The sequence below is a fragment of the Poecilia reticulata genome, chromosome 2 (assembly GCF_904066995.2).
Source record: "Poecilia reticulata chromosome 2, P_reticulata-male-v2, whole genome shotgun sequence".
Lineage (NCBI taxonomy): Eukaryota > Metazoa > Chordata > Actinopteri > Cyprinodontiformes > Poeciliidae > Poecilia > Poecilia reticulata.
In genome coordinates, this window is record NC_088831.1 from 32,685,278 (window position 1) to 32,712,463 (window position 27,186).

At 37.4% G+C, this 27,186-nt stretch overlaps 1 long non-coding RNA gene across 3 annotated transcripts; it reads left to right on the plus strand.

Annotated features, from left to right (window-relative positions):
• Positions 1-15: 15 nt before the first annotated feature.
• LOC103461681 (uncharacterized) lies at positions 16-26,822 on the plus strand. 3 transcript variants are annotated; one of them, XR_533177.2, is made up of 6 exons: positions 16-208; positions 521-601; positions 16,703-16,801; positions 23,452-23,516; positions 23,617-23,729; positions 25,653-26,822. It is a non-coding gene; the product is annotated as an uncharacterized LOC103461681 (long non-coding RNA). The 3 variants fall into 3 exon arrangements; XR_533173.2 differs by having other exon boundaries at positions 23,617-26,822; XR_533175.2 differs by lacking the exons at positions 16,703-16,801; positions 23,452-23,516; positions 23,617-23,729; positions 25,653-26,822 and adding exons at positions 11,074-11,149; positions 11,681-11,843; positions 12,378-14,048.
• Positions 26,823-27,186: the final 364 nt, after the last annotated feature.

The following is a 27,186-nucleotide window of genomic DNA, read 5'->3' on the forward strand; positions in this document are numbered from 1 at the left end:
ACTGAAAGGCACAGTTCGTGATTTTTGAGGTTGGTTTCTATGAAATGCAGTAATATATTAGCTACACTCTATAGCTGTCTTGGTGTCTTCCTGATTTGTTTGACCCGGAGGCTGAAGCTAATAGCTAACCCAGGGGTAGACAAGACTACACACCAATGACTGTCCTTCAAAATGTTTGAAAGACAATGACTGTTAAAGCATTTACCTGGTAAGTGCTTTGACCAATTTTTTGTGTTAATTTTACGCCTTTTTCGTTTAATGTGGCAGTTACACCGTTTTGAAATTACTCAACAGAGGCCTAGACTGCAGGTAAAATTTTAGCTGCTCAGTTTAGCAAACCACCACTTCCAAAACCATAATCACTCCTGAATTTAAAAGCTCTAACGCAACTGTTATTTTAATAATTGGTAATTTTACACAGAACTCCCTGTAAAAATTGTTGTGTTTTGTTAACTCGTTTACTCTTATCACTGCACATAGCTCATGTTTAATGACCTAATACAGCAATTCTGCTTTTCAGGAAAATGAATATGACAACTTCCTGGTGACGAGGAGTCAGAATTAAGTAACAGCTGTAAAACCTTAATTTCAAAGTGCACAGGTAAGATTATTCAGTCAGCGTACATAGCTCATGTTTAATTAAAATTTTTAATTCATTTAAATTGATTTGGTCAGAAATATATATTTTTTTCTGTCAGAATCAGAATCAGAAGGAAGTAATGTGTTCACTGTAGAAGACATGAATCTGCTATTGACACCACATGTGAACAATTACAGGCTCTATTCTGCTCGCCTACTATTACTCATTATACTTTTTTCTGTTGTAACTTTTGACCTTGCAGCACTATGGAGGAGGGAGTCTAATAAGTACAAAAAAGAAAAGAAAATCAATTTATCAAAATCGAAGGGATTTAAAGTCTTTATTTGAATGCAGCTTTGCATGTTTTACATTTAGAAATGTTCTGCTGCTGCATTTACAAATTAAACATATTCTATTATGCCAGTTAACTACATCTTATACTTGCTTTCATCTCTGTTTTTCAAAATATTAACTGACAAACAATACGAAAAAGAAAGACAATGCTATCAAATGCACCTTATGTAACTGGAAACCGTTAACTGATTTTGCAACAAAGTCGTTTTCTATACACCACACTTTTTATGCTCATTTATCAAGTGTGATGGAGGTTGGATTTATTTATTTATTTTTTTACTTAGTTATCTTAATTTGAAAGTCTTAACCGGAAGCACTTTGACATTTCAAACGTTTGCCTCACCTTCACATTTAGAACAACCCACCAGCCATAAATCACCGGTGTAAATTTTTATAGTAGGTTGGCCACGGCGCTTAACACATCCTGGTCTAGGTGGAGTATTAACAAAGGAAAGGTCTCTCTTTGTCACTTAACTAACCAGACTTTATGCAGTTGAAAACAATGCCTGTAGGCTTTACCTGACATGAATGTGTGGATATGCGTAATACGTTTAAAATTTTTTTTTTTTTATAGACAATGACAACTGAGTTTCTCTTCTTTTCTACAGAACAGGTTGAACCTACTCAAACAAGTACACTAGTAGAATAACCAGAAGAACCACTGGGATAATATTATGGTAGACTATGTGAAGCATGAACAAATAAATAAAATAATAAAAGTAATCATCAAACACTGCAGACTTTTCACTGATAGTTTAACACCTAGATTCCATTTAGTCAAATTTTAATTATTATTTTACAAATGATCTGAAACATTTTTTAATAATAATAAATAGTTTAGACCTTCGGTAATAAATACAGTTATGCATCTAAACACATAGCAATTTATCAACTTTATCAAGTGAAAGCAAAGCAATAGCTTCAAAAAATATTACTAAAGAAAAATAAACAATCAAATAAAAAGGCAGTAGAAAAAATGTTAACAAACAGAAATAAATGAAATTACACGATGGTATGGTATGTGTAACAACAGCATGGTCTTTATAACAGAAATCTAATCTAATTATTGTCTTGTATGGATTTATTCATATTTACATAAACACATTTCCGAAGACTGTAATGTGTTATAAGTTAATATTATAAACAACTGGGAAAACACAAGAGCAATACAAAAGTTTTAAAAGTAACAAAGTACTTCAAGTCTTAAAATATGACTCATAGTACTAAAAATCATGATATTGTTTAAAATTGCTATTTTAAACACGTAAGAGAGAGAGAGTTGGAGATGTATGTGTTTTAAATGGAAAGGAATTCCAGAGATGGGGGCAGATTGGCTGGAGACTCTTGCCCCCATGGTAACAAGACAAAAAAATGGGAAAAGTAAGATAAATAGAAGATGAAGATCCAAATCTACATGTAGGCGTGTTTATGTGCAAAAAATCAGACATACAAGGAACAATGCAAATACTGGCATCACAGGGGATTATCTAAATTCAGTTTGCAATATATAATTGAACTGGGGATCATGTAGGTTTTTGAAGTGGGAGGTGTTATTACTGAAGAGAGTTGTTGTTATAAAACATAAGGCAAATTCTGATCCAGCGAAAGTTTCTGAATCATTATGTAGGTGAAGAAAGAAAAGAGAATTATGACTTGGTGTGACTTGAACGTAAAATAAAATCACAATCTTGCTTCTTGTGTGGGATGAGCAGAATTGACTGTTGTTACAGAGATAGAAATATGCTTACCATTTTGTGTCACATGTGCTGTATGTTGAGGATAACACCCAAACTCTTAACCTAAGTCGGCGGAAAAATTATGTGGTCAGTGCTATTTGAAAAGCCATAATATTTTATTAGCCATCATATTTTATAGGGGACATCCAGGTTTTGATTTCTATTAGGCAGTTGCAAAGGGAGTTGGGAAAAAGAGTGGACATGGGTTAATTAAAAACATACATCTGTGTGTCAGCGATGGAAATGAACACTGTAGATGTGACGAAAACCAAGGAGGGAGATAAAAAGCAATGTCGGCTCTAGACACGACAGATCTGACTGGGAAGGGCTTGGACTAGAAGGATCCAGTGACTCCAAAAATATATTTCAATTATTTTCAGGGTGTGTTGCTAAAACAGTGAGAATTTAAAGGTGTAGTCTGTACAAAGTGTGTGACCTACTATCAGTTCAAACTCTACACATAATCAACACTATTGAGAAGCATGCAAAAACAGAGTAGTGGTAAATAGTTTATATTTTACCAGATTTATCAAAAATAATGAAGTTTTTGAGCTTCTTTTAGCCATTTACCAATTTAATTATGTAAAATTAGGAGGAAAGTAAATCTTTTTTTTTAATACTATGTTTTTAAAGTAATTTAAGTCAGGGAAAATAATAACTCTTAGTTCCCATTTTTGTTAAACACATTTCAGTGCAAAATATAGGTCAATCAACTTCATATACTCCTTGGATAAGCATTTAGGTTGATTGGGATTCTGTGACTACATCAGTTCTGCATTGTGCAGATTCCCACGTAGAGTCCCATTAGTAAAACCTGTGTTACTGCAGCCATTAAGCAGTGATTAGTGGAGGCAACGACAGGTTTTCCTCTTCATCAGCAGGCCTCTCTTGGGAGAACCAGTGGCTCCATCCAACCTATTAATAGTCCCCAACATGAGGAGGGAGGGGAGTGGTACCTCCCATGGTGCCTGCCCTTAACCACACTACACACACTTTCATTAGCGTGTTAGCTAAATGATTGGCCTCAGGATAGCCCCCAAGCCCTGTAACGTACCCACAGGCTTCCTGGTCAATTTATTCATTTATTCACTGATTTCAGCATTCACACTCTTCGTGGTATAATATGGTAGATTTGGCAGGGTTTTTTTTATACAGCAAACTGAATGGAGTGTTTGTGTTGGAAACACAGGCTAATATCGAGGTGACCTTAGAATGAACACCAGGCTCCTTTCATAGGGATTATACATTAAAAGATAAATGAGCGAAACCAACCAATACAAACAAATGAGTGTTAGGAATGTTTTTGGTAACGTTTTATTTTGGTAATGTAAGTAATAAAGACGATTCTAATACCAACTCTTGTCTTAGTCCCAATTTTTTTAACATCTTACAACCATTAACCAAGCTATGGGTACCAATGAGATGAGGTTTTAAAACGTACTGAGTGATTATTATTCAACTAAGTTATTACTGAAAGGCTTGATTGTGATTGTTGACCTCAGAGCAACAGATTGACTATTTGGGATGAGTGTTTAAAAAGTTGTTAGACAGAGGAAATCCCTTCTTGTATTTAAAATACCGTAGTGTAAATGCTTGCCTAATAGGCTCTGTCATACTAACTGCTCCCAGCTTCAACTTTCAGCTATCAGTGAGTCATCTTGGCTAAAAAAGTTAATAAAAGGTGCATTAAAAACTATCATGAGCCCTGCAATCAAAAATAATAACTCAAAATGAAATCCCATGCATACATTCTGTTGATAGTAGGATGTGTAAAAATGAGTTTAATGTAGTAACGTGATATCTTTGGGACATGCTAATTAAAATTACATCATTCGGTCGGTGCAATTTACATAGAGGTCATGTTGTGCTAATACGGCGCACGTAGAAACAGCCGGCCCGCAACAATATGGTTTGGTCTGACCCACTGACATTTCAGCACCAAATTATGCACAATGTGCGAATTAAATTAATTAGGGAATTCATTAAGAAATATGGCTCGCGGAAACGAGTGTAATATTTAGTTATGTGATGTAATTTTCTTTCATTGTTAATACTAATTTGTTTCATAACACTTCCTGAGGTTAGTCGCCCACCCTGTATTAACTGTGATGTATGTAATTTGTTAGCCGTTTAATTAATTGTGATTAGAATTGGTGGATGTGCAGCTTGTTTTGACAGATGGTCCCCATCAGTGAGACCTTTGCGCAATTAAATTCTGATTTCTTTCTGTTATGTGCTGAAGTTGGGCTGGAAAATATGCGGCACGTTTAAAAGCTTCACACAAAGAACAATTATTGCAATTTAACCAATAAAGGAAAACATCCAAACACATTGGATTCATTGCATGCTGTCTCTGCTAGTTTCCTACTTAGTGATGCTGGTTAATTGTAGCTATTAGATATAATAATTAATCCTCATATTATTACTCTTCTTCAGAAAACAAGAGACCTATAAAATCTGTACTGATTGCTTCACAATTTTTTTCATACCCATTGATATATTCACCTAATTAATTTCTGCTATATTATTATTATTATTATTATTATTATTATTATTATGTTATTTAACGCCCTTTTTAAAATCCCAGGCATTCCTTTAGCTTTGATTTGTAATGAGGTAAAACCTGTTTGGACTAAGCGTTGATATGGTAGCGTTTGTCCACAAGATGGCGCTTTAGCTCTGTTCATGTAAAAACATCTAACACAAAGGAAAATCTTTAAGTTAAAGAAAGAATAAGTAAGAAGGATTAAAAGATCATACAATTTTTTTGCGAAAAAAATGAAAATGTGGAATTTAAATCAATCCACAACATCTGTAAATTACCTGATATCATTGTATTTCTGTCTGGGTTCAGGTTTTGTATCAAACTATCTGTGATTATATAACAGGGGTGCAGGTGCATTGTTTCATAATATTGTATGAAGCCCCTGTGGTTACATCCAGGATGTTTTATGAATCCTTATTGTTCTTTACTGCTGGATTTAGCAAATTTAAGATTATTATTTTCACTCATTCTAATTTTTGTTCTGTATTTTATTTAAACCCACAGGGACCTGTTATAGGAATCATTATAGTGTCTATTGGCATATAATTATAAAACCAAAACAGTGTTTGCCAATGCTCAGAGAAAGAAACAGCACAGTAATTTGCTCAAGGTTTTCTTTATATGTACTGTACACAGGGCTAAAAGCACACACTGACAACAATGACAATTGTATACAGAAATCAGAATCTTCCAATTTCCCTTGATTGACTGTGAATGGGGTTTGGCAGGTTAAATATTGAAAAAAATCAAATTATGTTTTCCTGTTCATTAAAGGCATTGAAACAAAGAACTCCTGTTATTTTTGGTCTTTTAGCACATGAACCAACAGTGCAGACTTAAATGCACTTTGCAGGGGTTTCATAAAAGCTGAAGTTAGGGATGTATACTTTGATGCCTATATGGGGACGATCTTGTAGATTTTGCATTTGAATTTTTAATAAATTGTTGATTACAGAAATTTAAAATACTTATTTTCCACGTTTTTTTTTTAATTTGAAGACAATATCTAGGAAATCACGACAGAGCCTAGTGGCAGAGCTATGAGGAAAATAAAATCTGTTTGTTGATGGAAAGGAAAAACCAAGAAAAACGGAAACATTGAAATCTCTCATTTCCTCCTTGATAATCAAGTCAAATACTAAATGATATTTTATAGTTTTTTCCATATTCCTTAAATTCATGCAAACCTATAAACTCCTAGGATTTCATGTTTATAAATGCAAAAACCAACAATATGTACATTGATGCTGTTTTTATTTTCCTTTAATTTAAAAACTGTTTTATTGTAAACATATAGTTTGAGGTATAATTGGGGATGATTTAGTTATTACTTACTTTTCCTTTTGTCAAAAATCCTTACACAGTGCTATTTCTCCTTTCACCGCTATTGTCCTATCAAAAATAAAAAAATAGGAAACAGCAGCTCTGACCTGAAGGACAAATTAAAATTAGTATTGAGTAGAAAAAAAAACTTCTCTTATTGCATCTCTAATTCTAGACTTAAATAAGAATCTTGAATGAAAATAAATGGCCAATTTATGTTTTTTTTTTATCTTTAAAAAGTTCTGCACATTAAGCCAGTTATTTCCTCAGATTGAATAGCATCTATGTAACTCTGTACATCCGCACCTTTCATCTTTTTTTTTTTTTTCCAGGTGACATGAAGGTGATACATACTTGGCTCCCAATGGATATGACTTAATGTCTGACATAAAAAATAACTACATAATTTGTCTCAATCCAGAGGGCTGACTTGGCATGGACGGCTACGGTCCTAAATGTCACCCTGTAATGAGATCTGGCCAAAGGTACACAGTTAGGACAGTGCCCGCTGGCACCTGTGATGCCCACTGGCGGGTCTTTTACCCCACAGCCATTTGGACAACCCCAATTTCCTTTGTGCACACTGACGTACATGATTTGCATCCAAACAAAAAGTTTCAGTGTTGTCAAGTTTTATTTTCACTTTGCCAATCGAATCATGCAGAAGCAATAATATATTGTTGCACAAAAGCAAAGCAGAACATTGTGAGCTACAAATCACAATTACTAGGATTTAAAAAAAAAAATACTACGAACAGATTTACAGATCAACGCAAGACTTTACAAAGATGATACATGCAGATATAAACTGTAGTTTCACGCTTTTGTGATTCACCATTAAAATCCCCCTGATGTCTTAAGCTATACATGACTTAAGATCTTCATGAGCGGAAAAATTGCAGTGACCACATAACACTCGGAATTATTCACCAAGAGGCTATCTTCCTAGATGGAAGCAGGAAGACTTTCAGTTTTGAGGAACTTGACTTCTTTTGTTTGACTGCTTTGGGACCTATTGGCGACACACTGCGTTTATTATCTTACAAAGACGCAGGAGATGAGGGAACGTTGTATCTAAATTAACTTTTTCTATTTCCCGGTGAATGAAATCAATTCCATCCCTTTATGTTACTTTTCATCTGCCTTTTGTCTTGTTGCGGAATCTTTTCTCTTTCTCTCTCATTCATCTGTTTTGCCCTTTCCTTGATCTGATAGCATTAAACATATAATTAAGTCATAAAGGAGGGGACTGATGAGTGTAGCAGATGGTAATTGCGTCCTACATTTGAATGAAATGATATGCATTGCTACAATTTACAGCCTTCGCCTCATATTTTATTCAGCAACCTTTTATCTCTTTTCCCGCAGAATTATTCTGCAATAAATTTAGACATCTTATCAATAGCTGGAGTGATAGTGGCAGAAACACGAGAAAAATGAGCCTCAGCCGTTTTCTGCTGTTTAAAATAATTTTCCATAATAAAGGAGCTATCAGAGTCGCTCCATCACTGTAGTGGAGGTGGATGTTCCTGCTGCTGATGAGGCTGCTGTTGGTTTGTGGACAATCTGTCACTCTCCTGTTTGTCTACAGAAATGTAAAAGGACAGACCGAAATTGTTTTTGTGATGTTCAGGGTATGAATTTCACACAGCATAAATAACCAGTCGGAACTTACTCAAGATGATAAGAAGTTTTTTACACTTTATTTCCTATACACAAATACTCTACACAGATATGTAGGCTATTAGGCGTTTGATGCTGTTAATACTGCTATTTTAATTGCTGTAACAGAATAATAGAAAATGGAGTTTAACTTTATGGTTAAACTCCTTTTTCCACCATGTAGAGTGCACCACAACAGAACATTTAACCTTATCTAAAAATGTTTTTCACTCAGATTCAGACAAATGTACAGAAAACATTTTGTAAATGTATTAAAAATGGAAAGTGAAAAAAAAATCACATATGCAAATATTCAGAGACTTTACTCAACACTTTCTTGAAATGCCTTTGATAGCAATCCCAGCTTCATTTGTTTTGGGTATTTCCTACTATTGTTCTTTGGGGAACCTCTTAAACTTAGTCAGGTTGGATGGACAAAAATGATAGACAACCAGAAATGTCCAATTGGATTTAAGTGAGCGCTAGGCAACTCAGAAATGTTCACATACTGCTCCCTGAAGGGAGATGCCATTTTTTCATGTTTGAAGAACAGTTTTTCTAATCTGAGGTTGAGAGTTCTCTGGAGAAGGCTTTCTTAAAGATTCTCTTCATATTTGTTGCAATTATTATCCCTGCTGCAGAAAAACAAAAACCTACACCATGGTTCTTGCACTACTATGTTTCACTGTAGGAATGGTGTTAGCCAGGTAATGAACAGTGCCTGTTTTTCGTTAGAAACTACAATTGAGGTTCAGGAGATGAACATTTGTTTTGTTTTCAAACATACATTTGTTTTTTTTTTTTTTTTGGAAATTAGTCTGACTATCTCCAGGGTTTATTTTCTAAGAATCCTAGTAGGCTGCCATGTGTGTCTGACTCCTTTACTACTAAGGCCCATTTGTTCGATTACAATAATGGACCTCATATGGACAAATGTGTTCCATTCTAAATCATTTCCTATCACCCGAATTTAGCAAAGGTGTAGAATGTCATAGCAAAGCCAAACAACATGAATATTTTTGAGTAGGTGGTTTATTTTGGATTTAATTTTTACCAAATGGGCAAAATGTTGTTGCTATTGGGTGTTGTGTAGTATTGTCTGTGAACAATGTATTTAATCTACACTGCTCAAAAAAATAAAGGGAACACTTTAACATTTAGGTGAACACTGAAGTGTTCCCTTTATTTTTTTGAGCAGTATATTTTGAAATAAGGCTGTTACATAGCAAACTGTGGAAAAAAATTGTCACATTTTCTATGTCATTCTACATAGCACAATCAAATAACTATGTTGTTATAAAAATACTGTTTATATAAAAAGTACCTCAAACAAAACTTGACTTTGCTATTTGATACCTTGAAATTAGCCTCTGACTTTTTGACACTCTGACTTTAGCACGCCGTTACAACAATTCTCATCAATGCAGTTTAAAACCATTCTTAGGAATGTTGGACTGAAAAGTAGTTTGTATGATAAGCTCAGCAAATGTGCATTTCCACCAGGTGTTTGCTAATTGCTGTTGCCACTAGTCTGGGGGACCTGAGTGGAGAAGGCGTGGGGGAGGGATACATGAGATAATCAAAGCAAAACTCCAAGTATGGTTTTGATGAGAAGATAAAATTATGATATAAAGCACAAGAATATTGATTTTACATAATACATCCAATTTATGAAGTAATTTGACATTTTATTCAGATATTTGTCTGTTTCTGTTGTTGATTTAGAAATGCATTTGAGGCATCCTGCCTAATAGACTCAACATCAATAGATATATTTTTAAGGCTAATTCAGCTTAACCAACCTCTTTCTGCCTTTCTTTTTTTATCCATCCATCCATCCATCCATCCATCCATCCATCCATCCATCCATCCATCCATCCATCCATCCATCCATCCATCCATCCATCCATCCATCCATCCATCCATCCATCCATCCATCCATCCATCCGTCCGTCCGTCCATCCATCCATCCATTCTAGCCAATTTTTTTAACCGTGGCTCTTACGTTACACAATAATCACCAATTCCCACTTGGAGTATTCTGACTAGGTATTAATCCTTGAAGGGTTACAGGTTCTGGCCTCTATCTCTAGCAATCACTGGGGGAGAGGTACTGCTGTCCAGTACATGCTGGACAAGTCAGAACTTGGGCTAAGATGGTTTGTTTAAAGGAAACGGTTGACTCTAGTCAGGCACTTTGCTTTTTATTTTGACCCTACAATAGGATTAACTGTATTTCAGCAAACAACCTCAAATAATAAAGTCAGCAAGTTTTATTGTTGCTCCTATAATTTTCCAAGTCCAATTTGCCCTCAAAAGTGGGGTCTAAGATGAAGCACCAATCCTTTACTTTGTTATCCAACTTCCACATGAGTCCCTCCTCCATGCAATCATTTGCACGTTCAGTAATTCTTCATGAAAAACTTCTCTCCTGTAGTGGCAGCAAGCAGAACAGTTGAGTGGAGCTCTGCCAGAAGACGGTTTTTGTTCCACTGACATGCTTTCCTTTCACCGGTCCCTGGTGAAGTGCTGGACTCCACTGATATTTGAGAACTGGTTACGGGGGTGATATAGGTTTAATTCTCATGTTCCCTCCAACCTGCCAAGAACAGGCACTCCATGCCAGCTGGAAGGCTTTCGCATGTAGACGAGAGGGAGGGTGGGGAGTGGAAACGGGGGGGTATTAGCAAGGGCTGAAGAGATATACAGTACAAACGGAAGTGGCACTAGACCTTGAAGGTGCAACAGAAGTGTTTTTTTCACATTAGTACACACCCCAGGCTCTTAGCTTTTTGCCATGATGCAGGTCCATTGCCTTTAAGTATAAGTGCTTATGTTTGGTCACCTTTTTTTTTTTTTCTTTTTTTTTACAGCCGTTAGAGCCTGAAAGGAATCTACCCGGGGTGACCCAACTGTATTTACTGACACCTCTCGAGTTTCCACTTGCTGGTAATAGACTGGAAAACACAGATAATATGTTTGATCGATCAACATGAACATATTTCATTTTGCTGGGATCAATAACAGTTTATAGTTGACAGAGCCCAAAGAACTAGTTTTATTTGTGCTTTTTGATTGAAGTTGTCTTGCTGAGCCGGCAGAGTGAGGCACTGCAGACCAGGCCCATGTGGCAGGCATGGACTCTTCTGTTCTATTATTGCCTGCAATCTGTATTTAAAACTAATATCAGTGTGTGCTGCATGGCTCGGGGCGAAAAGCACCAAACCAATCTGCTATACAGCATGTGTTTGTTTTCGGTTCCTTGTGATGGGAATTAGAATGTGAAAAATAACAATTCCCGTACATTTTTCACAGCTATCCATTTTTTCATTTGAGGGTGTAATGATTAGATTTCTTTTTTTGTATTACGTTTTCACCATGTTCGAAACATAATAGAAAAGTGATGTGAAACCAAAGGGAAAACGAGGAAATTAACTGATGTGCAGGGAAAAGACGTTTCTGAGGCTCAACCTTTTGCAGTTTTCTTCATGTTTCTGCTTTTCATGATCATGCTCCGTGGAACACCCTGCAGACATGGAGCCTTTGCTCTGTGTCATACGGTTCCTGGCCTGGCTGCTACCTTCTGCACACACAGACAAAACAGCATGAGATGGGAAGTCCACATGGATAACCATTTTCTACGGTAGGTGTTGCTTCAGGCAAGTTCTATTCAGGGGGAATTCACTGTGTGTACACTGCTGTTACGGCAATAACCTTCTTATAGAGGTGCTTACCCAAACCTTTCTCCTTCAGAACAGTAAGTGGATTCATATTGAACACAGTTTAAAACTGTTTGTTTACAAAATTTGTTAAAAGAAAAAAGTATATTTGTTTTGGTGTTGTGTATGTTATTGTCATCGACTGGATGGGATGTAGTTTTTTTAATTTAACTCACCAAATATTTTGACTTTCTTTCACCAACTAATACATTAGAATAATTCAGACATGCATAATTTCGAAAGCTTGTTGAGGTGGCAAGAAATGTACAATACGTAGTGCTTGAATTTGGTATTCATGTATATCAATCTTTTAAGTAGAAAAAATCTCCTAAGTGAAAAAATTTTTACTTTTGATTAGAATGCTAATATCAGTATAAGCTCTCTCAACTCTCAAACCAAGATAAGAAAAATTCTCTGGTCTGATGTGACTAAGATTAAACTCTTTGTGTGAATTCTAGGAGGAAACCAGGCACAGCTCCTCAGCAGGCCAATACCATTCCCACAGCGAAGCATGGTAGTGGCAGCATCATGCTATAGAGATGGTTTGCTGGTGCAGTAACTGGCAGACCAGTCAGGATAGAGAAAAAGATGGATGCAGCAGTGTGCAAAGACATCCTGGATGTAAACTTGCACCACAGTGATCTTGACCTCAGACTGGGGACACAGTTTAGTTTTCAGCAGAACAGCCACCCAAAGGATGTTGCTAAGATCTCTGAATGTCTTCAAAACAGTATTTTGAGGAAGCAGATTTAATTTATTCAATTTGGAATACGGGTTTAACATAAAATGTGGAGAAAGTTTTAAGAGATGTGATGTAGCTACCAGATTCAAGTTTCAAGCTCTGATGTAAATGGATCATCTAATAATTTATGTTGTTAATTGACAAGCAAGCTTCTGAGTGGGCCCACAGCTCACTGGGAAATGCAACATTTTTCCTTTTCAAGCTTTCTTTATTGTTCTCCATCTAGTTGGAGCTCATATTTTTTTGTTGTTTCTTACTGCAAGAATATCAAAGTTGTTTTTGCATTTTTTCAGTGTACATAAAGGCAATAATTTTGTATGGAGTTTATTTCTAATCATTATGTGTCTTACATTAAAAAAAGTTAGCCTCATTGACATGTTAACAGCTGCATTTTTATAGGAAGGCAATTTTTAAGTGTATTGACAACAGACCTTGTTGTTCAAAAGCTATACAGAAATGACTCATGCCACAACAATGGGTGACAAGTCCTGTATTTACAGAATATGGCCATAATTGTCCTGTAAGTACCTGTAATAACCAGCTCATCAGACATCCATTTTGGTTGAAGCAAATCCACTGTCTGTGTGGATAAAAATATTAGCATAAAAGAGATATCTATCTCAGACTTTTTTCCACTTTTACTGATTTTAGTGTCATTGTAAGTGTCTAAGCAAATTCAGTCTTTTTTAAATAGAAGTTGTGTAGCTACCATTTTGCCTGTGGGGATAGAAAGATACTTGGTTTGTAGACTGGTCTGTGTGGAATACTTTTTGTCAGATAAATGCAGCCAAAAATAGGTAAAAAGAACATACCGTGAAAGGTCACTAGTGATGGTGTGGCAGCCATTTCTGCTTTTAGAGTATTAAGGCTAATTAGCAATATGTGGGGCTTATATTTTTTATATATCTTAAAACAGACTTCTTTAGGTGTTTTTGAAGTTTTAAACTCCCAAGTGGTTTAAAACGGGGCTAAAAAAAACCCTTGCAAAGATGGGTCAAGAATGAAAATGTCAAATTTTACATATTTCTAAATAAATAAATAAAAACACAAAATTTCAGACGTGTGACTCTGAGTTAAGTAAAAACTACATAGATGATCAAATAGATCAAATTAGAGATGTAAATTAATTACGGTTGTTTTAATGTTAAATGGAATGGTTTTCCTATAATATCCGTTGATGAAGCATAAAATAATTTTTTTTTACAATAAACATCTCTAATTGGAGATAAATGAGTCAGCAAACACTAAGAACAGGTTCTAAAGTTTACTTATAGACATTACTATGAAATATTCTTTGACTTGTAAGTCATGTAAATCATTTAGGCTGTTGCCATAGTGTTATATAGAAGTACTTGAAATAGATAACCTGAGTAAAAATAAAAAAATATTTCATTGACTGGGGGAAATAAAGCTGCCTTGGCTTTTTATGAAAAAGTAACTGTTCCCTATCCTTCCACTCCCTTGTCAAATCATGAATCAACTGTGATTAACTGCAAACAAGAACTAGTCTGACATCATGAAGTAGGCAAACGTATTTAAAAACCACCACATCAGTACCCATTCTAAAAAATTCAAGGACTAATTATAAATAAAACCACTGTTGAAATCACTCTGGAAAGGATTACAAAGCAATTTCTGAGGCGTTGTGACTATAGACAACCACAGTGAGTCATTACCTACAAGTGCAAAAACATAAAGCAGTGGTGAACATTGGCCATCCCAGCAAGAGCACATCAAAGACTCATCTAAGAGTCTGCAGAAGAACCTAGGGTTCTTCTGCACTTCTTCGTAACACTATGAACTGATACACGACACGATCAAACAATTTTGTTGAAATGTTTTTGGAAACAAATGAAGATTCAAATTTGTCCCTAAATAAACAAGCAAATAAATAAATAATTGCAATCAACATGGGATGTGTCAAATCTATATGCTAAACTTCCCATGCAGATTACATGACATGAATTGCTGCCACTACACATTACAATGTGAGAACCCCGCCCTATAGATTACAGCCACAGTGACCAATGCTTCTGGTGACGGTGTTGCCTTTTGCAGCCCACTTCCACTAGCGGCTGATTCTGTGTGTGTTTGCTGTGGGGCTGCATTCGCAGGGAAAAGCAAATACTTGGAGGACAATGCGCTAAGAGTGTCCGTCCCTCTGCCTTGGATTTGGCACAGGTTTAGGGTGAGGCATGAGATGCATATTGTTTGTGTTCATTTGAATAAGGACAAATGTCAGATTTCCATGGCTCCGGGCAGCCTACATGTTAGATGATCAACTCTTTTGGGCCCCTGGATGTGGGGTCATCAGTAGCGCTTCCAGGTCACTGTCACTGCATGCCGGTTTGAGGCCATAATTGACCTTTTGACAGAGCACAGGGAGGCAGTTTTTCTCTAAGGGCAAAAATAATCATTTTACATTTACTTTTTGGTTGTGCTCATGTTGACTAATTAAATTGTATGGGTTGCTGCAAATGTAAAGTAGTCTAAACCAGATCTTTTATCAGTTATGACCGTTTTTAAACATTTTTTAAATTATATTTGCAACAGTCGCTTTTTTGACCACTGTGGCCAAACAAAAACAAGGCATCAGCTGGTATTTTACATGGTTTGGGGTTACTCAAACTTATTTAATTAACACTTAGCTATATATAAACAAAAGATTTAGTTCCTCTCATGGTCTACTGTAAAAAAGCCACTGCTGTTATGGTGTGCATGGCTGCAGAGAAAGGTTGAATACTGCCTGTAACCCAAAGCCCCTGAGCTCCCTCAGGCTTCTTTTCCAGCACACAGCCTCCAAAGAAGCGTGCTTTCATCCTTGACTGTGCTTGTTATACCTCACAACATAGCACCCAAGGCTACATCTCTCTTTAAAACCTTTATCATTAGCTTTCATTCACATTATTAGCTTTGCCTTATCAGGATATATTGAATATTCTGATACCCTACATGTTTATTTTTATGGTATTTTGTTCTGATCAATCTTTCTCTTATCATCCAATGTTATAAAATGTATTTCTTTGAATCATGCAGTGGCTTAAATAGTGTTTCAAGCAGCTAATCTGATTTTGTGTGACTGAAAGATGCTTCCAAAATATTTGCTTGCTACTTTATTAGTTTTTACCTACAGCCAGAAAAGGGAAAGGAAAGCAGCAGAACGCCAAAGGCCAGGCCTTTGAGACCACAGTGTTACATTATTAATTAAAATATAAGTCGCCTTGTTGCCCATGGGTATACAGTGTAACACACTTGATTGAATCAGGTACTGGCAGCCGGGGCCTTTTTGTATTTTGCGCTTGAAGGGATGAGAGAAATTTGAGCTGGGCTGTATTACTCTACTCACTCTCACACACACGCACACACACGCACACACACACACACAAAACATGCTTTGAGAAACGGTTGTGAGCTGTCGCTGGAAAGCTATGTAGAAGATTTAGGAAAGGCCGTTTAATTCCCATAGAGCTATACTGGAACGTTTTCTCACTTATTTTGATCAATTCATATTCTTTTTTTCTAAGATGCAACACAACCATAAAAGGTTGGTTGTTTGTTCAGCTGAATCTCTTTTTTTAAACCGATGAAAAACTATTTCTTTGTCTCAACTGATCAATCCAAGTAAACATATCTAGAATTTTAATCAGCTTATTCCTACATTAACTTTCAATGGCACATTTTTAAATGTTCTCATTCTTGTCACAGACAACACCTTAGTTGGCCAGATATTCTCCATTTAATTGCACACTTGATGCAGGCCATTTGGTCCCTGTACGACCCGTGATGACAAACCATTTAGTCCAAAACTTCTAATTGGTGACGTCCAAAGGCAGTTGGTTGGAATAGATTTTTAAGGCTATTGATCTAAAACAGGTGGAATAAAAATGTATGCTACGCATTTTAGGTGTTTTGTACAAAAATATAGAAAAAGATGTAACACAACCAGATGCAATAATTTTATAATTTATGTCCTTTTTATTTCCTCTCCTATTCTCTGATCTCATCTCCTATCTTCTCCTCTTGATTCCTACTGACCTCCAGTCTAGGTCTGTTAGATGTAGTCCAGGTCATGGCAGACACAAGGAGGATGGAAATATCAAAGCCAGCCCAAGGCCTTTACATTCGGTTTTCCTGCTCGAGGTAATCACAGTGTGCAGATCAGTGCAGTGCACAGCTGAGGCCTTGTCCTCTCTGCCTTTCATTCCTCCATTCACTTTCATGGAGCTTTAATTCACTACATCCAGATCTGCCATCTAAAGCAAATTGCCAGGTTTATTTTTTCACATGGTGAAATGGCTAATGTGTCATCTCTGTGCTTAAAAGGGAAAGTGAGAGCTCTGTTTATATGTAAAAAAAAAAAAAAAAAAAAGACATGAACCTGGATGCATCTAGAGAAGTGTTTGTCAATAAACGGGCCAATTGTGTGAGGTTCTGAAGTGTATCGAGTGGCACAGCTGAGTGAGTCGAATAGTCTGCGTTCTATTGATAACTCGCGCCTGCTTTAAAATCCTGGCACAACAATGCAAGAGGAGCCTTGACCGCTCCACTGAGCAACAATACCTTTCCTCACTGGCAGCTCCAGTGTAACGATGACAAACAACAATAAAGGATCTGTTTTTGCTCATCAGCCTTTCAATCCTGTTGCGTTTTGATAAGAATATTAAAAGGATTTATGGAGAGAGATCTTTTTTGAAGTTCCTCACAGCCCACCATAGTGAGAGATCTACCTGCCTTCACATCTGTCATTCCCTCTTTGCTCACACCCACCCACCCTCACAGACAGTTCCTCCTCCTTTATCCCTCTCGCTGTCAGTCTCTGTGCGCAAAGAGCCGTTTGGCTGGGCCTCTAGCTGGGAGGTATGGCGGAGAGTGAGCAGTGTTGATGTGGATGGCCCCTGGTCACAGGCCAGGGCCTGGCTGTTAAAACGCAGCCTCTTTTGTGCGTCAGAGCCAGCACTGCCAGTCCCATTCCGCCCCGTCGCTGAGGGTGGGGAGGCATTTACTCACCGCACGCATTCATTCCAACGGCATAGCTCGATGCAGGGCTAAATGGCATTGTTACAGCGCGTCTCGAGGAAGTGTTGACAGGTCCATATGCTAATTTTAATGAATGCAAGGGGGAAATGCGTTTTTTTTTTTTGTTCACCTCAGCTCAGCTGCAGAATCCTATCTGCACCTAGACTAGCAAAGATAATTGCAGCAAACTCAAATGAGCTCATTAGAAAATGTATTGAATTTACACATTATTTCCAGTAGTTAAGCTGAGTTATTTTCCCTCAGGACTCAATTACATAGTCATTTGTGACTCAGGTAAATGGCTGTCTATGTGTGACTTTTTCAACTGTGGAACCAGAGCTGCTGAATAATTTGTAAGAAAGCTGTTTTACAAGCATCATTTGTGAGAATTTCAAACTGGGGGGAAAAGAAACTGCAGAGAGAATAACTCCCAGCTTTTGTTCCTTTATCCACTTCATTTGATTAACTAACAATGTTTCTGTCAGTCATGAATTATTTGAATCCTTGTAATGTTTTTGTTCACAACGACCTTGTTGTCTTTCTGACATGCATAATATTGTCAGCAAGAGTCTCACTGCACTTCATCTAGTCAAAAGCGCAAGCGTATGTTCTTTTTTTTTGCAACGAAAGGAGGACAGAACACTCAATCCAAACAAGACCTGGTGAGTCACGGTTCAGTAACAGGGATTATGCCGGCCCACTGTGCCTCGAAATGAACGTGAACATTCATCGGGTGACTCACGCCTTGAACTATATCCTCCCGGAGCCACAATGAGAAGATTGTCGGCGGAGCGGGGCATGGTGTGGAAACTATGTGACAAAGAGGAGTGCCCAAAATTCAAATGGCTTGTCAAATTGCTGTTTGTTCTGCCTGAAAATGGGGGACGTTTTGCTGGAAAACAAAGAATTTTGGATGGATAAGCATGAGAATTTCCAGAGAGCGCTGTTTTGGCGATCACTGGATGAACTTAAGTGACTCTAACTCTGGGCAGAGATCCAAGGAACACACTGAGGACAGTTTCACAGCCCGTGTGGGTCGGTCACCAACATCAAGGTATGGCAAGGTTTAAAAAAAGTTACACAACTACTAAAATGATCTATCATGCCGTTAAAGCCCTTTCAATGGGATGCTTGCTATAATGCCAAAGGAATCACAGTTCCATGCAGCTGTACAAAGCATCAAGTAATGCAGTGCTGCCCCTTTCTATCCTGCTACAACTTCCTGCCAGCTGGCTGAAAAAACTTCTACACTTCCCTCTTGCTTGCAAAAGGACAGACTGTGGTGTTTGGAAATATTTTCAGTCACAAAAAGCATGTAGTGGTGGGGAAACTAAAGCAACACACCTCTCACAGCCCTAAGTGATTTGCTGCATATCTTTTTTTTTTTTTTTTTTACAGCATTTTGCAACAGTTTTTCTTCCAGGATTGATCTGCAATTAGCTTTATTCATCTTTACATTTATTTGTTCATTTATTCGGGTTAATTGTAGGCCTGATTTGTGAATGATTCTAGTTTTCCTGTTGATAGATGCGCTAATCAGAGCTGTGGATCTCTGTAGCTCCTCCAAAGCAACCACATATGCAAGCTTAGTATATAAAGCAGCTGAAACTGTCTTAACCACTTTAAATGTTTAAGACGTTTAAATTGTTTGTTCATCCTGAGCTCAGTCATACTTTCTCTCAATCAAAACCTAGTAATTTGGTAATCTATGATGCAGCTTATAGAATCATCATTACAGTAACTCTTCTATAAATGTCTGCACAACTTTTTACCGGCTGTGCTTTGTGGTCTTCATGATACTGTTTGTTCAAAAAATATTTCTAACATTCAAGAAAAATATGGAATCGTTGAGATTTAGTTACACAGGTGGACTCTTACTTATTAATAAGTGGATTTCTGAAGGTAACAGGTTGCACTAGATTTGATTTATTGGTTAAGAGGCAAAAAGGATTCATTGCTAATAAAAAAGACACACTTTATATCTATAACTTCCTACTACTTTGTGTTTTTATGTAATACATTAAAGTTTGTTGTTTTGGGGTAAAATAACAAATAGATGTCATATATCGACAATTTATTCAAGCAGCTTTATAACTAATTATAATGATATTAATGGTGGCTATTCTGTTTTAAATATAAGCAAATAGTTTATGTTTTACATCTATATTTAAAATTTTGGTGTAAATACAACATTACTTTAAAAACATAGTAATTTTTCCTCAAGATAATCATATCTTGAGAATGTTATAATAGTTTGTGGCTATTTCAGACAATTCTTGAGAACTTCAGTGACTGAAATGAGCTACTGAAGTTCTTTTTCTTGATTTTTAGCTGCAATCTCTTTACAATAATAGGGAAAAAGATCTTCTACAGTGAGACAACTTTACCACACTCACTAAGGATATTCTTTACTTAGCTGGATAGGGAAGGGAGTTGTCAGAAAGGTCATTCTTTAGATTCACATTCAGTGTGTTCAAAGTGCATAATTTGCTCCCAACTCTGCTGAGCCAGCAGCTTGTCATGTATGCAAATCCAAGTTATGTGTCATTCTGTGCACCTCTGCGTTGTGATTTCGTGTTGCCACACAGACTGTGCCGCAAATGCAGGCTGCCTTTGCCCTCGGAGTGGCCATGAGGAGAGTGGGACCGAGCCCAGTGCCGCTGCGGCCCTGCGAGCCCCGATCCAAACACATCCTCTGCACTCAGCTGTAAATATCACCAACAGCTGGTGGCACACAAGCTGGTCATGCTTAAACAAATTCCTGGCATACATGTGGAGAAGAAAAGGGCTTCTTTTGCTTTCCTTTCAACAAAGCGCCCATATACTGTAGCTACAATTTGAGAAATTACATCAGCATGTCAAGTCAAAGAAAAGGGATTGCTAAGAAAAAAAAATCTATTGCCATGTAGGTACTTAATCACATACAAGCAATCTATCTTTGAAGATAAATTCCCACCAAAAGAAGCAAAAGAAGGTCAAACTTTTTGGAAACCTGTTTGATCCAGCGCTTCTTACCGCAACTCATCACGCACACACACAGCTCTGTTTAGTGAGATAGGATTCATCAAAGTCACCTTTGAGCTCAGTCGCCCATCTACTGCTCGTAGTATCACGGATAATGACATTCAGTGTAGCCCAGATCACATTTATGCAGTGGTGGAGAAAGTACTCAAAAAATTTACTTAAGTAAAAGTACAAATACACAGTCAAAAATGTACTTAAGTAAAAGTCAAAGTACCACATTAACATTTTACTTAAGTAAAAGTAAAAAAGTACTTGTTTTTAAAAATACTTAAGTATTAAAAGTAAAAGTACTCGCTGAATGCATTACCTAATCGCTAATATCATTAAGTGTGCCGATCGTATTTAATTTTAATACATCAGAAATATACCATTTTAATGAACACTACCACAGATGAAACATGTTCTTATTGTGTTTATTCTCTGTAACAGTTTAGACTTAGATATGTGATTCTATGGATCATAATTTCAGGGATGGAAACATTTTGTCTCCTGTCCTAACATAGCATGAACTTCATTAGTCACATTTATTTAGAAAGAAATCTAACTGAAAGGGGATGTAAAGAAGGTGCGGGTGGGGTGGAGGACATGCAACCAAGGAGCCATGTAGCAGAGTTGTAGTCAAGACCACCGAACCCGAGACCAGGGCCCCGTGCTAAATGACACAATAACATTAAGTTTACCTATCAAAATTGGTTTTCAGATTGATCTGAAAGATCCACATTCCCATAAAAACACCTAGATATTAAATACTTAGAACTGAAATATATTTAACCAGTATCAATTAAAACTAATTTCATTCTGTTTTGCTTTCATCGCTGTGCTACAATCCGCAGATGTCTCCTGCTATCCCTAGAAAAATAACGCCCTGGGCGGTTGCCCATATTGCTCATGTCAGAAACCACAACTGAAACATCGCAATTAATGGTAAATAACGTTCAACTATGAACACTGTCCAACGGCGCAACAAGTAACAAAGCAGAATGAGCACCGTGACTGTTTTCATCCTCCCTCCCACTGCAATGTTTGCCACCATGACAGGAGACGAAATCAATCAATGAGCAATGAGCATGCTCTGTGTTCATACGTTCAACTTTTACTTATTCAGCGATTAAATAAATGTGTGTGTGTGTATATATATATATATATATATATATATATATATATATATATATATATATATATATATATATATATATATATATATATATATATATATACACAAGGTTTTAACACTTAAACAACACAATATAACTCCAAGTAAATCAAACTTCTGTGAAATCAAACTGTCCACTTAGGAAGCAACGCTGATTGACCACGGGGACCCTCGTCGCAGTGTACACAAGAACAAAGAACGGCTCTCAGTGAGGCTTCAGTCCTTAGGACTTAGTAAAGATCCGTCCAGAAGAATCGGATCGTTCCTGAATGTCATATCACTATATTGCAGACTTTGGTCACAGCGTTGTCCCATATCTGCGACACCTCAGTCAAAACCTCCACACAATAATTCAGCGCATGAGTGACAACTTTTTTTCATCAGATGCAACATATGTGTCTCTGTACAGCTAGCTTTGCTAGCATCACGTCCACATAGCTTACCTTTCTTTAAGCTTTCCTTCCAAGTGACGCTAAAAGTTGGACAAAGTCCCCGCCGTCTGTGAAAACGAAGCGCTGCTGATTTTACATGTCGCCATATATTATGATTTATGCAGCTATTATCATTAAACAGATATCTCCTCCCGCTCAGAGGAAACCACTGCGCATGTCTGGAGCTCCGCGTGCGAGTAAAGGTGGAGCCGATGGGTGACAACAGACACTAAGTCACTTTATTGCTTGGATTTTACGGCGCCACCTTAAATCCCTAAACTTCACATTTTAACGGAAAAAAAACACAACGCGACTTGGATGTAACGAGTAACGCGACTGTTTGTAGAAATGTAGTGAAGTAGAAAGTACAGATACTGTAAAATGTAGTGGAGTAAAAGTAGAAAGTCCCCATTATTAAATCTACTTAAGTAAAGTACAGATACACGAAAACTGTACTTAAGTACAGTAACGAAGTACTTGTACTTCGTTACTTCCCACCACTGCATTTATGATAGCATATTTGATACAGCTGTACTCTAGTGAAGAATAACACAGCCTAAAAGAATACCCCCCCTTCCACCTGCCCTCTTTTTTCAGTTTAAACACAATCCATTTTCCAGTGTAAATCACTTGTCACTCTATTGCAAATGTAACTGCTGTGATCTGAAAGAGAGAGGTGGAGAGACAGAAAGAGGGAGAGTAAAGATTATCTTTTGGGCCATTTCACTGGCACCGTTGCGTGACAGAGACTGACAGCTCTTTCAGATGACTGACAGGTGTCCTTTGAAATGCCGGTGAAGCAGCTTCTGTTCAGACTGTTGAAATGCATATTTGGAGCTCTTATCATAAAGGCATGGATGGCCCAGATAGGTGCCGTTAACATTGCAAATGGCTCCAGAATTATTCATTGTCAGTGCTGTGGGAAAGAATGAGGAAGGGGCTGTGGAGGTGTGTGTGTGTGTGTGGTGGTGGCGGTGGAGGGGGTGAAGTTTGATTATTCTGCTCACACAATGGCAGGGTGCTTAATGATTCCTCTCCACCTTGGCAGCGGCATGTGCCGACTTCAGGCGCTAGCGGCGGGTGACACAGGTCTGGCCAAGTGTTAGAGCAAGATCATACGTCCAGGCCCCATTTTAATTTCTAATACATTAATCTTTTCCTCGCAGATCCTCCATGAATATTCCAGGGCTCCTTGTTTGTCAGGATGGCTGTCTCGCTTTCATCTATTCAGGTGGTTTCATTCACTGTGAAAGCCAGCTAAATGGACCCGATCAGTCAATGACAACTGGGATACAATAGAGCCCCGTAACACGTCCCTTTTCTCCTTTCAGGCTCCTGATAGACAACCCTGACACCTGCTCCCCAGGGACACCATCCGCCAAGTCACTGCACTGCTCCTGGAGAGACTTCCTTTACTTTATCAGCCCATAAAGGATTGTCACAGGTGACTATATCTGCTGAGGTATGGAGCTGCCCCCTTCTGACCTGCCACCTGACGTGTGGTCGAGGCACCACGCTATGCGTCAGGAGCGGATTAAGGTGGCTTAAATGCTGTCGTACAAGCAGATTCGGCACTTCACACTTTCTAGAAATGTTAAGCCTTTGTTCTCTTCCATTAATTAGCATTGTCTTAAGTTCATTAGACCACAGCTTGTGTTGTTACTAATGAGGCAAGTTAGACCACCTACATACACCATACCTTTGTAGAGCCTGACCTGACATAGGTGTTATGTGCTTTTCTGTCCACGGTGTAATAACTTGCATTGCTACTGAGGAAAGTGGGACTTATACATCAACCATTATTTTTGAGTAGCAACAACAATAATGAACAAATTCCAGTTAGTTTTTAGGATACATTGTGTAATAGAGTCAGTATCGCTTAAATTGGTTTCTTTTTATTTTACTTTTTTAGGATTCGACTGCAACATTTGATATGGTGGATCCTACTCCTCTTACAAACAGACAAATGAGATTGAAATTTATTGTAGTCAGTGGATAATTTCATATTTATCTGTTCAGTTCAACCAGGAACATTTTTCTCTGCTGCTGCTTTAAGTTATGGTGTTCCTCAAGGATCCATTTTGGTGCCACATACTTTGATGGGTCAATTCTTCATTTCTTTTCATCATTATACAGATGACACATAGATTTACATGCTGATTCCCCATTCCCTCCAGAAACACCTTAATTCTTTGTGACGTAGGTTCACCAAAATGTCAGAAAAATCTACGAGATTTTGATCCACATTGATCCAATTGGTGGAAATGAATCAGTTGTCCAGGATCTTACCACATCCCACAGTGCTCTAATCCTGAGTGTAATGTGTTTCTGAGCCACTTTGCTGTTTGTCTACTGCTAGAGGTCTTAGGTCATCTCTTCTTTTTAGCCCTTTTTATTCCTTTACACTGCTGTTGTAAACATGTAAGTACAATTGATTTGATAAGATTAGATTCATGTCTAAATTTGTATGCCAAAATATTATTTAGTATTGCTGAGATTGATATTTGTTTGGAATGGTTACAAAATTAATCCTGAGTAATGATCTCAAATGATCTCAGTGACCATTTAAAGATTCAGTGATCTTTAAATGGTCACTGAAGGGTAACATCCTGTTTGGATGAAGTGTGAAAGGAAGATTTTCCCAGTTTCTAGACTCCCACTAAAGTTTCCCTACTTTCCTGCAAGACGTCTCAGGGCAGTGCACTTGTGTTAAATCCAAATGAGCCTATCTGTCAAATCTCCCCTTTCCATAGCCAAATGAGACTCTCAGGGGCCTGTATTCAACAGCAGCGCCACAAAGCACCATAACTCAACACAGAGAGCACCCCAGCATTGGAAGCTTAAAAGCACATTGGCACATACGGATATTAGAAGTGTCAAGCCCTGTGATGTAGACTGGGTGCCATTCATAATTACGATATCTGATTTAGGCTCAAAATGAACACTCTAAAGGGAAAACGAGAGGAGAGCACCAATATTTTAATGGAGAGGAGACAGCCTTCTCCCTCAAGGAACATCTCCACTGACAGTGGCTGCTGGAAAATTGGGATTTATACTTCCTGTTTTCTATTAATATGGAGATGAATACAGGTGTTCCAGAGTCGTAAAATTAGTTTAGCTCTTGCATATTGCAATTACACGTGTTGAGGAGAAAAGCGAGCTATGTGCATGTTCACAGGCAAGAGAAAATGGGGAAAAAAAACATCTAGATTTAAAAATGAACATAATAACAAATAACTCTATGCTCTCCAGTCCCCCTCAGCTCAGTTTGGAAAATTGTGGCTTGGCAGACACAAACACTTTTCCTTGTTTTTCACATTAAAAAAAAAGGGCCACAAATAAACTGTAAAATATTTCACTTTGCAAGGGTGAAGTCTTGGGATGCCTCATCAAAACCATGCAGAATTCCCTCCTGTCTGCTGTGGGGATTTGTGGAAGGTATTGTAGAGAAGATGACACTGGCACAATTCCCAGCAATATGAGGTGGGGATACACCATCTTAAAATCCTATTAATTCATGGCTGAGGCTCTTGGGTCACCACTTTTTATCACATAAAATTGGAGGTCATACATAGTATAGACAGAACTATTGCTGTCAACATTGTATTCTCTGTTTTTCTTTTTCATAGGAAGTATTCATAGGTCAGTGGTTTAGTATTTAGCTATATCTCTCTTGGAAAAAGCCATTAATGGAGTCATTACTACTATTACCATTGACCTTTGTATTTCTTTCTCGTACTCATTGTAAAGTCATTTACATATTTGGTCTCTGTCATTGACACAGCTCCTATAGTTGCTGACATTACATTTGTTTGCTCTTTGTTTTTTCCTCTCTACGGTGGCCTAGTGCATTTTCGTTACCATTGTGCTCACCTAGACAAAGCTAACATCTTTGCCTTTGTTTCGTGTAACTGTGTACTTTTGTGTACCACTGGTTTTGTATTTAACTGTGTCACTTTGATAGACAAAGCCATTGTAAGTGTCACTATTGCCATTTAAGTTTTTTTTTTTACTAAAGAAAGTATTCCTAGCCCAATCACTCTGTTTAGCTGTCTCTTTCTTAGGCAAGACGTTTACAATTGCTTTTGCTGCCATTACCTTTGGCTATGTTCAAACAGCAGGAAAATGTTATTCAAGTCCCATTTTTTTTGCCCATGTCTGTCTTTGTCATAGCAGTCTGAACAGTCCTATTCATTCTTTTTATTGCCCTGTCTCTGAAAAAAATCTGATTTGGGCCACTTTCATATGTGGTACAAAATTGGATACATATCCAAAGGTTTTCAAAGTATCAGAACAGTCATGTCACATTTTATCCGACTTTTACTTCATTGACATGAGACATGTGTCATAATTCTGCCCCAGAAGAATATAAACAATGGCTTTGCTACTAGTTATGTTTTTTACCCCTTTAGCTTGCTAAAGGGGTAAAAACAGTCTCTGTTTAACTGTATTTCTTATCCTATAGAGATGTTGTTATTATGACCACCAGTGGTATCTACTCTCTTTGCTTTTCTGTCCATTAAAAGTTCTCCAGCTATTGGCCGTGTCTCTTTCTCATAAGGGAGGTATTCCTGGCCACACGCTTGTTCTGGGTGAGATATTAATGTCAAGTCAATGGCTCAAGAAAATTGGCTTAAGAAACTGAAATAAATCAGAGCGTATGTAACTGAATCTTATACTGAGCCTGTATAGGAATTTATTTCTTTTAACATATTTCGATTCCAACTAGGTTTAGTGGCCTTGTAAAGTGCCTTTAGTTAGCATTTTTTGTGAATTGGCACTAAATATTCAATTAAATTAGACGTGAAAGGATGAACAAACACATTTTGTAGGTGTTTTTTACATCTTATAATACCAGATTGCCCTGTGTTTATTAGTGAACTACTAATTATAAAACTCAT